The sequence below is a fragment of the Nelumbo nucifera genome, chromosome 2, assembly GCF_055504915.1.
Source record: "Nelumbo nucifera cultivar China Antique chromosome 2, China Antique-T2T, whole genome shotgun sequence".
NCBI classification, from domain to species: domain Eukaryota; kingdom Viridiplantae; phylum Streptophyta; class Magnoliopsida; order Proteales; family Nelumbonaceae; genus Nelumbo; species Nelumbo nucifera.
The window spans coordinates 52,889,038-52,898,816 of record NC_142650.1 but is presented as its reverse complement, the minus strand read 5'-3'; the positions used below and the strand labels follow the sequence as shown (position 1 = coordinate 52,898,816).

The window sequence follows — 9,779 nt, the reverse complement described above, 5'->3', positions numbered from 1 at the left end:
CAGCTTGGAGTTCAGGTTGTAGGTTCCCCTTTGGGGGAACTGACTTTTTGCTCGGAGCTCGGGTTGTGGGGCCCGCTGTCGCGCCGAGCTGGCGTTTCGCCAGGTCACTCTCGGTTGCTTCCACGTGTCGTATGGCCAAAGGGTCGGGTCAAATCTTCCTCCATCAATAATCATCTAGAACTTATATTTATTGTCAATGATGGATCCAAGACCGTTGACTAGTGGGACAGTCATTATCATAATATCAGCTTAGTCATAACATTTGAGTAAGTAAAACAAAAAAAATTAAGATTAAAATATTTTCACTTTGAACATTTTAAGAGGAATAGGTATATTTCACAAATAGATTATCTCTTCTCCTAGATTTTTGATATTCTCAAACATATAGAGATCTAAAAACTAAAAACGAAGGGAAAAAAAAAAACATTGCTCCTAACAAGCAATAGTTAGGACGATTTTGAATAAAAAAAACTAGGGCTTATAATTTGTAAAATACCAAGAGAGAGATCTCTTCAAATGTGTTTCGTCTCCCTGATTTCTTGCTTCACAATCCAGCAACCTACTCCAAGCCTCTAACCCTAAACTTGAAAAAAGAATAGATGATTTGAATGACCTTTTGAGTTTTTAGAGGCAATTCTTGTCGGTTGTCATATTGGAAATAAAATATGAGGATATTGAGTCACTTCACTTTTTATTATTTTAGTTTTAGATTTCAATAAGGTCCTAGGACATGGGTGTCATTATTTGACCCCTTACTCCTTACCAAAAAAAGACCCCCTACTATTTTATTTGAGTGGGGCAATTGTGAAAAAATTTAAAATTTTATTTACTATGTAAAAATTCCTATCATCTCAGTGGGGGTAATAGCCCACACTATACATAGATCTTCCTATCATCTCAGTGGGGGTAATTGCCCACACTATACATAGATTTGCCCATGTGTATTGTTATTAATATGTATTTTTTAAGATTTATCTAAATTTTTTAGTGTATTCATGTATATCTTGATTTTTCATTTACATTTATATGTATCTAAAGTGTATTCCAATATGTCTCTTAAAATTGTCTTCCTAATGTGCCACAATTTATACTCAATCCATTTGCACTGCCATACATTTTGCACCAGATTGAATGAAATATCTAGGTTAGCTTTAGAAGGTTAGCTTTAGAAGACTAGACAGACTCAATAAGAAAACCACAACTCTTTGGCATAATACGAGTTTGTGAATTTTTGGCTATGTAGTCATAATGACTAGGAAAATGTGGTTAAAAGCTTTGGAAAGGTGCTGTAAAATTAATTGTTGATTTTAATTATTTATATATATTTGAAAAACATTTCACATGTTTATGTTAGGGGTATTGCCTAGGAGACGGGATCTGCTCCTCACATATGGGCGCCTCACATGCACATCCACCATGCATTGGGAACATCTCCTGTGAATAATAATTAATAAGTGCGGAAGATGTTCCTAACGCAAGGTAGGATATGCGTGTGAAGCGCCTATGAGCCACCAGGTGTGAGGAACAGATCCGGTCTCATTGCCTTAGGGTGATCATGGGCTGAGCTAGACTTTGGGCCTAAGTCACTAATTAAGTTTTATATAATATATATTATACTATATAAGATATAACATATTTATAAAATATATGATATATTTTATATAATAAAAATGTTTTAAATAATTTATATTTTATGTATCATTTTATAACATTTATATACAATATAATATAACATTGATACAAAACATATATATACAAATACATATTTAGGCTAAGTATGGGAGGAGTGCTTATTTGATAAATAAGTGCTTATGCACCAAAAGCATTTATTTCAAGCAAAGGTAGTATATAGGTATTTTCAAAATGACATGACGGGCCAGAAAGGAAATAATCACTTAAAAATAACTTCAAAATTTGAGTTTCTTAGATAGCATTTATTCGGACTTATTTGCCAAACGCAAGTAAATGCTTATCTGAATAAACACTTAAAAATAACCACTCCCACAACATAAGCTCACCGTTGACCGATGTGAATGGTTTTATTTTCTGAAACAAAAAACAACCGCTATATGAATATTCTTGGGGTTCTTGGTAGCATTGTAAAATGAAAGTACTTGATTGCAACTAATGTGTTAATTTAAGGCGCTAGATGTGGTAAGCATTTTACATTTTTATGTTGAGACTTGAGAGGCATAGGTATACATCAAAATGGAATTAAAAAAAAAAAAAAAAGCCATTAACTCATTACCAATACTCATCCCAGCTACGGTGGGCTTGTCTGGGTTGAGCCTACCACAACGGGGCCGCTATTTAGGATGTACCACTTTCTCAACGACAAAGAAGCGTTTGTTTTCTTTTCTGATGAATGAAAACTCTTCACTAATTAATAATAGTGTTTCCTTTACTCAAAATGAAATTCCTCTTTACAATGGAAAGAAAAAACAAGGAAATTGAACAGAAGTACAGAACAGTGGGCTAAGAACAATTCTACAGAAGGTCGTATGGTTGTTGTCTAACTCAGAGAGTGCCCTATCAAATGGCCATTCAGAAATTTCAACATCAGTGCTCGACAAAACCAGGAGACACCAGCACTACAGAACAGAATGCAAGTTGAAAGTTGAAACTAAAGACCCTGGAGCCTTCAAAAAAGACCCTGGATATCTCAATAGACCCACAAATTCATCCCTTGGTCATGTGCTGATTTACAATGATATCAAGTCCAGGCCCCCATAACAGTGTTGTGGAAAACTACCCAATCTTCTTCACTGATGTATCAATGTATCATTCATTTCTGGTCATAGTATATACCTTTTCCCATTAAATAGATGAAGTTAATACACCATTTTGTAAGCAACAATAGGCTTGAGAAGAAGACCACGGAATTCACGGACCATTATTTAATTACAGGGAGCAGACCGTTGCATCTAGTCTGGAACAAATCAGTCTGAGAGAAATTTTGTTGATATTTCTGATAAAATCACCTATCAGATTTTGGGAGCTAAGCTTAGATGTTGAATTGACACTTGTATTGAAGTGAAGATTCACCAAGTTGGCAAGTTCCACATTAACCCCACCTATCTCATCTGCGCCCTTATCTGTCCAGCCAGATTAAGTACCAGGGCTGACCAGATCAGAATCTTGCTATGGTTCCACCATGAGGAAGGTGAAAGTTGCTTCTCCCCTTAATGCACAAAATCATATAGAGCATGATTCAATACTCCAAGTTCAACAAGCAGATAATTGGTTAGTTGTACAGCGACTCTGTCCTTGTCCTTGGTTTCTCCATTTTCACCTGTTATACCTTGTGATAAGTAGTTTCCACTTTCCAGCACCAGACATCAGGTATCATCGCCAATGCCACTTGTATACTTGTGGATCAATTCTAAATCATTTGTCCTGTGTGGTATTTGCTCCATAATTCATACTGCAGCATGAGGTTATAGGAATTTGGGTAACACCAACCAACAAAGCATTTTAGACTTCATTGAAGGAAAATGATGGCAGATTGACAGCCCTAGGTGCATTCAAGTTAAGAAACTCGAAAGCAACCTGAACCAGATCCATTATTACTATTGATGGTGGTTTGGTTTTGGATGTGGGAGGCAATGACCTTCAAACGTATCATCCTGTTTATGGGTGGAAAGCCTGTCACATCTGAAATCCAGCTCGAAAAATGATGCTGCAATGGCATGCAGTATTTCATGTAAAGTACATGCAGAAGTTTTACCTACAAATGGGAAAAAAAAACATCACTTGGGACAGAGTATGGTTTTATATAATGCAATTGAATAACAAAAGCTGAGTAGGAGAGACATTGCAATTGATGATTCTGTAACAAAACAGACCCAAATTCTGAGTTGTCAAAACAATCCTAGATGTTTTTTTTTCCATTTGTGGCATAAACTACTACGTAGCCATCTTCAGTTATGATGACTCAAATTACTCTACCAAACTCCTTGAGAATTGAAATGATTCCAAACAAAAGACAGTCTTTCCCTTTACTTTCATCCATATACAGGCCCATCAAGTAATCATGTATAAACAGAGAAACAAAGAGGAAGAAGAAAAAGGAAATAGTCTTCAGTGGGTAGACTTAAGAGGAAAAAGAAGTGTAAGGGTATGGACTTGATGGTGGCCTGTACCCTAAAATCTGAATTGGTTGGTGGTTTCAACAGAGTAAGGGGACGAAAATAAGGGAAAAGAGAAGTGGCCAGACCCTCGGGGGGGGGGGGGGAGGGCTGCTTACATATCCTCCAGTGAGGGATCAGGCCAATGTAGTTCACCGGAGATGAAATTCTGGCAATGGAAGGTAGAAAAGACTGCTCGTTGCAAAAGGGATGAGAAGAGGAAGGAAAGGGGAGGAATGGAGAGATAAGAAATGGACCAACACGGGAGCCCGGCTAACTCGCCTGATTTCTTTCTCAAGCTAGAAATGGGCCAACAGGCACAACTGTACCAAAAATAGGTGGGGGTGTCACCTTATTAATTGTTCTAGAATGCCCAGCACTTAAACCTTTTACTTATTTATGTTAAAATGTATCATTCTGACCTGGGTTCAACCTGAGTCAGCCGGGTCTACATACTTATTCAATGCCACTATCATACAAGAAGAAACTTCAACAAGTCTCAAGACAGAGCTATAGGGTCATCCCAGTTTTTAGATCGGTTGAATAATAATCATAAAAAGAGAGAAATCAGCCAACATATCTCAACAATTAATACAACATTGTCTACCTTGGAAGATACATGACCTAGTTATGAAGAAAACAAGGCTGCAGTCATTATCAAATTGGAACCCCCAAGTTTACTAATCCTTAATGTAACCTATTTAGTTCCTGACATTGAGCTATATAAAGCTTGATGTACAATGACATATGATTCTCATCCCATCAAACAATCACCAGTGCTGCATTTCCATTGCTCAAATGCATTCATATATTGATCTGAAATCATACATTTCAAGCTTCACCACATCTCAGAACCATGCAAGATGGAATCTCTTGAAGAACCAATATTCTTATACCCAAATATACAGCTTCTAACCAATTTAGCACTATTGGCAATCTAAATTGCCTGGATTTATATGTAAACTATATGCTCAGGGTAAAAGAGTTCAGGAGTTGAAGGGCAGCAAGATTAGTGATGAAATAATATTCTTATTATTTGCTCAATAACTGAAAAAAAAAAAAAAAGCATGCTTAGCACAGGAAGTGCAATAGTTGGATGTGATTTTATCTAATTAACAACAAGATATATATATATATAGCTGTATATTTGTGTGTGTGTGTGTGTGTAAACACACAATAAAAGTGGTAAATCAATCAACAATGGATCAACGAACAACTGATGCACCTTCCATTTAGTACAAGCGCAGTACGCTCCTGGCAATAGAATGAGAGTTTTTTGATCTGCTATTTCCAGACCCACTCCTCCAGCTGCTCCTTAACGGTGTTAAATAGAACCGTAAGAGGCCATTGTCAAGGTCGTTAGGACTGTACCTAGCACTTCGGTTGCGCTCTAAGACAAACTCCTCTCTTCTCTTCTTGCCCTGCTCATTGGTCTCTGCATTACTCTTCCTTGTACTGCTTAAGGATCCCCCCATGTTAAAGGAATTCCTCGAGCTAACACTGCTGTTGCAACGGAAGACCTTCCTGTTGAAAGCCCCTCTTGCTTCTCCGATGGCATCTCTCCGCAGCTCTGGCCAAGACTCAGAGAATGAGCGTTCAACCACATTTGCCCTGCAGTATGTCTCTTCATCCTCGTCTTTGGTACCGTTGCGCCTGTAAATCAAACCCCAAATGTTCCATGCCTTCCATCTGCGTGATTTCTTGGAGCCCTTCCGATCACCGCCACCAACTACAGAAGCACTATCTCTGAAAGCTGATTCAAAGCTCTCAGAACAATCATCCCTGAGAAAATTTGAGTTTGAATCCCTAGAATCTCTATCTGTAACTAGCAACTTTGGCCCATGGAAGTAATCAATAGTAGCAGGGGACACTTTGGCATTGGAAATGGACTTTGTCTCATCAATCTCTGCCACCACAGCTGCTTCCATCTTCCTAATCGAGCTAGAACGGTCAAGACTCTTCCTTCGTCTCTGGGAGGATGAATCAGAATAGTACTCCCTAGTCTGAGCCGATCCACCTGGATTTGTCTCGTCCTCATTGATGGAATTCATGGGCTCTTCAACAGGGATCTGATTATCAAATCGTCTAACCGGGGCAGGAACATCTTCCACAACTGAAAGCATCGGGGGGAGCCGTGGAAACGTTCTTCCAATGAGATAACCATCCCAAGAAGCCCTGGGCTCGTCCCATGAGTATCGCGGATCATCAAAAGACATCCGACCGGCATCAAGGGAGAACCTCGGATCAGTATCGCAGGATCTCCGTCCACATCCGTAATCTGCGATTTCCGACTGCGTCTCCCTGAACTGCCTACGCGACGGCTTTTCAGCCCGCATTGTAGTCGAGGCACCGTCGCCATCGCTGCGTTTCTTCATCTTCTGCTTTCTCCTCCACTTCTGCAATTTCTTGCTAAAAACCGAGGCGGCCAACCAGAAACTGCCTGCAATCTCCTTCAAATCCCTCCCCGGAGGCTTCTTACTGTGCGAATCGAGATCTATGTGATCCTTCATCTTCTTCACTTTCTCTTCCTCCACTTCCTCCACCACCACCACCTCCTCCTCCTCCACCTCCTCCTCCTCCTCCTCCTCCTCCTCCTCCTCCTCCTCCTCCTCCTCTTCGTCGTCCTCCTCTTCGATCTCCTCGTCTCTCTCTTCAACAACGACAGCGTTCACATTGCTAGAAACGGTGGCAGCATCCTCCAGAACCTTAATTTCCTCCTCATTTTCCTCCTCTTCTCTGGACTCGAAAACGGGACCTCCAACCCCGGAAAAGCCTAAGGTCCTAGTTTCGACCTCAACGTCACGCCGGACCTCTTTTCTCTCAGCCTTACGTTCGTCGTCGAGGCTAAACAGAGACCAGAGAGTGTTCCGTACTCGAACGTCGCAGGATTTCCTCTGCGGCTCGAACACACCCGAGAAACCCTCGCCTCTCGGGCCGGAGAAGGACTTGCTTCGGCGGAGCTCTGGGAAGAAGGAAGAAGAAGAGGAGGCTTTATTCCGAATGCTGTTACTGTAGTTGGTAGTGGCGGTGCTAGTGTCTCCAACAACGCTGGAGCGATTGAAGATGGCTTTGAAGGCGGTGGAAGTGGAGGAGGAGGGGTTGCTCTTCCGGCGGGTCGCTGGATCCAAACAAGCAAGGCGTTCGCATAAACATGAGGGGCAGAAACCGGTGACGGGTTGGTCGGGATGACGATCGCAGGTGGAGAGACGGTGGGGTTGGGGGAGTTCGAGATTCATAACAGAAGGTGTACAATGCGCACCCAACAAGTTGTAGCTCTGTTCATGTTACAACCAACCTTTGGTAAGCTGAGATATCATCACAGAAGAGCTGCCGATAAAACTTGGGTCTGCGTTTTCTTCGTGAGCTTCGGTTACAAACTTACAACGAATTGACGAAAGCTTAAGCTCAGCGCGCGAGAGAGAATCAGAGTCCAGAGACAATGTGTGCAAGAGACAGAGTGTGTCGAAAAGCAAATACAAAACCCCTGAAAAACCCTCTTCAACTGATGCGACCCTTCTCTCCTGTGTTGGAATTTTCTTTGTTCGTTTTTCTCTTTCCTCTATCTATCCTGTCGAGTGTCTTCTTCTCTCCCTTTTGTTTCACTCTCTCTACTATTTTTTCTTTACTCTTCTTCTCTCGTTCGAGTCCGATTTTCAAAGATTCCTGTAAAGTGAAAAAGCAAAAGTGATCACGCCCCACTACTCTCTCTCACATTTTGCTTTCTCTCTCCTCTCTTTTACTTTCTTTCTCTTTACTTGTTTTTTCTTTTTTCCGGTTCTTTTTGTTTTTTCAGTTTTCTCTTTTTATCTTTTTCTGTTCCAGTGATTTTAACAGATGACCGTGACCCAGCAGCTCGGCTTGGCTTCCGCTGGAGATTGATTAGTGACTGACAGATCCTGATTTGCCTTCTAATCATGACTGATGATGATTGTTCATTAGAATGTATGAGAAACTCTAAGCTGCTAACTAACAACACAGACATCGGAATGCACTCTCAGTTACATTATGCGGCTCAGATGCTGCAAATGCAACTTGAGGGTTCCATCCTTTTATAGTAACCATTCAGAAAATTGTGATCGAACGGTTGATAAGTCTCGTGTGAAAACTGGAAGAAGGAGAATGGCCAATCAACCCTGACCGTGAATTGATGTCAAATTCACGGACAGGATGTGGTTTATAGGGGGGAGAGGGCTGAGAGGTTGGAATTCAGAATGCTGCATCGTGTGTATCGTACTTCTCCGTAAAAAAAACGGAGAATGACCGAGTGAAGGGAGTAGTATTATTGTAGTTGAGTCGCGGGTGGCCCCCAATTCAGCTGCTTCGTTTAATTAATTAATAGTCCCTGAAGTTTGCTACAGTTGTTCCGTTAAATTTGATAATTGCCTTTACCTCCCTTTATTAATTTTTTGGGTAAATTTGAAACCCCCTGTACATTGTTTTGCGACAAAGACCTTCTGAACGATGACCGTGAGACAAAGACCTATTCCTTAGCTGAAATTCGTCGTTTTAATTCTCATATTACCCTTATAATAAATACTTGAACCATAGGAAAAAAACACCGTTCGTTTATCTTCCCCAAGCAGCGACGATAAAAAAGGGGCATTATCATATAATAATAAATCTAAATTCTCTAATAAACCTACCAAACACCGTCTCTCTTTTTTTTCCTTCTCTACTCCACTTGCTTATGGTTCAGAACTTCATTCAAATCTTTTTCGCCTGCGACAAAGTGGCCTCTTCTCTTCTACTGCCCAGGAGACTAATGAAGGCAGGAGAGAATTCTTGGCTGAAGTACAGGAACTTAGTTGGAGCAACGTTTTCAGCGGAAGCTGATTGGAGGAGCAACGTTTTAGCTAATAAAAGCAAGAGTAGCCAATGCAGAAGGTGGGCAGCCATTTTCAGCAAAAGCAACAAAAGAGAATAAGCCTCCTTTCCGCAGGCGAGAGAGATCTGATGAAGTTCTGAACCAATGAGCAAGTGGAGTAGAGAAGGAAAAGAAAGAGAGACGGTGTTTGGTAGGTTTATTAGAGAATTTAGATTTATTATTATATGGCAATGCCCCTTCTTTGTCACAGCTGCTTGTATCGTGAGGTCGGAGAAGATGAATAGTACTTTTTTCCTAATTGTTTGAATATTTATTACAAGGGTAATATGGGGATTAAAATGGCAGATTTCAACGAAAAGTTAAAGAAAGGGGGTCTTTGTCTCACGGTCATAGAACTAGGGGGTCTTTGTCGCAAAACAAATTACAAGGGGTCTTTGTCAAGACCCTATCCTAAGGGTCTTTGTAATTTATCCTAATTTTTTAATACAGTTAAAATTTTCTAATAAAAAGTATGAAAATATCTAAAAATATATATACAATTATTTTGATCAAAATATTTATTTTTCAAATTTTCTCTTCTTATCAATCCTCACCCTAAATTTTTTCAATATATTTTTTAAAATTGATTTATTTTTCAAATGTGCCCCTTATTCATAAATTTTATATTATTTTTTTTAAATCAATGAGATATGTATTTTGGACATTTTCTTACTCTTACTAGAAAATTCTAATAAAAAGGGTTTACTTGTTGCAATTGTATCAAAAAGGTCAGGATAGTGATTATAATTAAAAAACTTTAAGGGAGATTCAAGCAATAAGCAATGTAA

The 9,779-nt window shown here is 39.8% G+C and overlaps 1 pseudogene across 1 annotated transcript; it reads right to left on the bottom strand.

Moving 5' to 3' along the window:
- Window positions 1-2,380: 2,380 nt before the first annotated feature.
- LOC104601325 (protein OCTOPUS pseudogene) lies at window positions 2,381-7,823 on the bottom strand (annotated as a pseudogene). The gene is made up of 2 exons (XR_016081971.1): window positions 5,353-7,823; window positions 2,381-3,727 (listed from the first exon to the last, which is right to left on the bottom strand). The product of XR_016081971.1 is annotated as a protein OCTOPUS pseudogene (transcript).
- Between the last annotated feature and the right edge of the window lie 1,956 nt (window positions 7,824-9,779).